The sequence below is a fragment of the Anopheles moucheti genome, assembly GCF_943734755.1.
Source record: "Anopheles moucheti chromosome X unlocalized genomic scaffold, idAnoMoucSN_F20_07 X_unloc_4, whole genome shotgun sequence".
Lineage (NCBI taxonomy): Eukaryota > Metazoa > Arthropoda > Insecta > Diptera > Culicidae > Anopheles > Anopheles moucheti.
This window is the reverse complement of record NW_026453548.1, coordinates 902,501-905,000: the sequence shown is the minus strand read 5'-3', so window position 1 is coordinate 905,000 and position 2,500 is coordinate 902,501.

Below are 2,500 nucleotides of genomic sequence, written 5' to 3'. Positions count from 1 at the left end.
GTGCTTCTAGAGGTTTGGTCCGATTTTCAGTACTCTTGTCCATGCTTTCACATGCTCTGATAGGTAGGTTCGTTCTCAGTTATCCCTGTGTTCATGGTTTTCGTGTGCTTCCATAGGTTTGGTCCGTGTTTTTGAGTACTCTTGTCCATGATTTTCGTGTGCTTCTAGAGGTTTGGTCCGATTTTCAGTACTCTTGTCCATGCTTTCACATGCTCTGATAGGTAGGTTCGTTCTCAGTTATCCCTGTGTTCATGGTTTTCGTGTGCTTCCATAGGTTTGGTCCGTGTTTTTAAGTACTCTTGTCCATGATTTTCGTGTGCTTCTAGAGGTTTGGTCCGATTTTCAGTACTCTTGTCCATGCTTTCACATGCTCTGATAGGTAGGTTCGTTCTCAGTTATCCCTGTGTTCATGGTTTCCGTTTGCTTCGATTCGTTCACTCTATTACTCTTGTCTTTGGTTTTCGTTTGCTTCGATTCGTTCACTCCATTACTCTTGTCTGTGGTTTTTCGTTTGCTTCGATTCGTTCAGTCCATTACTCTTGTATGTGATTTTCGTTTGCTTCGATTCGTTCAGTCCATTACTCTTGTGTGTGGTTTTCGTTTGCTTCGAGTCGTTCAGTCCATTACCCTTGTCTATGATTTTCGTTTGCTTCGAGTCGTTCAGTCCAATACTTACCTTTGTCTATGATTTTCGCTCTAGCCCAGTCGCCCTGCGCTCTGGAAATCACATTCCAACTCTATCACCGATAGTGCTCACACCTTGGAAACCACATTTCACCCGGGGAACCTTAGGGTGGATTTTGAGCCTTTCGGGATTGCGAAACCATCATTTAACACTCTAAACTTAATTTCCGCAATCCCAGACGCACTTTCCATATGGTCTCCAAAAATGCGTGTGAGCTGACCTGGTCCCTTATAATAGGCAATGAACACGATTTTGGCAAAATATTTTTTTCAAAATTTTTTGACTCACCGGGTAAAATCGAATTTACTTGGGAAAAATGTTCTAGCAGGGGCCCTCCCATACAAATTTTTTTCTTCTCAAAAATGATTTTCGTTTCACTTTTCATACTCAGGGGAGTCTAAAATTGATGTTTTGAGTCACCATGAAAAAAAAATTTTTTTTGACCCGAGCTTGTGTCGCGACCCAAAAATCGACTCACTTGGGAAAAATGTTCTAGCAGGGGCCCTCCCATACAAAAATTTTTTCTTCTCAAAAATGATTTTCGTTTCACTTTTCATACTCAGGGGAGTCTAAAATTGATGTTTTGAGTCACCGTGAAAAAAAAAATTTTTTGACCCGAGCTTGTGTCGGCGACCCAAAATCGACGCACTTGGGAAAAATGTTCTAGCAGGGGCCCTCCCATACAAAATTTTTTTCTTCTCAAAAATGATTTTCGTTTCACTTTTCATACTCAGGGGAGTCTAAAATTGATGTTTTGAGTCACCATGAAAAAAAAATTTTTTTTGACCCGAGCTTGTGTCGCGACCCAAAAATCGACTCACTTGGGAAAAATGTTCTAGCAGGGGCCCTCCCATACAAAAATTTTTTCTTCTCAAAAATGATTTTCGTTTCACTTTTCATACTCAGGGGAGTCTAAAATTGATGTTTTGAGTCACCGTGAAAAAAAAAATTTTTTGACCCGAGCTTGTGTCGGCGACCCAAAATCGACGCACTTGGGAAAAATGTTCTAGCAGGGGCCCTCCCATACAAAAATTTTTTCTTCTCAAAAATGATTTTCGTTTCACTTTTCATACTCAGGGGAGTCTAAAATTGATGTTTTGAGTCACCGAGAAAAAAAAATTTTTTTGACCCGAGCTTGTGTCGGCGACCCAAAATCGACGCACTTGGGAAAAATGTTCTAGCAGGGGCCCTCCCATACAAAAATTTTTTCTTCTCAAAAATGATTTTCGTTTCACTTTTCATACTCAGGGGAGTCTAAAATTGATGTTTTGAGTCACCGAGAAAAAAAAAAATTTTTGACCCGAGCTTGTGTCGGCGACCCAAAATCGACGCACTTGGGAAAAATGTTCTAGCAGGGGCCCTCCCATACAAAAATTTTTTCTTCTCAAAAATGATTTTCGTTTCACTTTTCATACTCAGGGGAGTCTAATATTGAAGTTTTGAGTCACCGTGAAAAAAATTTTTTTTTGACTCACTGGGTAAAATGGTCGCACTTGGGAAAAATGTTCTAGCAGGGGCCCTCCCATACAAAAAATTTTTATTTCTCAAATCGATCCGTGGTTTCACTTTTCATACTCTAGGGCCCATTTGCTTCAACTTTGGAAAAATTTTTCGATGATGAAAAATTTTCACCTTCGACGTCCATCGACCACTCGACCCGAACTTGGTACTTTTGTATGGAGGTACCCGAGTGGTGACTTTTTCATACAAAAATTTTTATTTCTCAAATCGATCCGTGGTTTCACTTTTCATACTCTAGGGCCCAATTGCTTCAACTTTGGAAAAAATTTTCGATGATGAAAAATTTTCACCTTC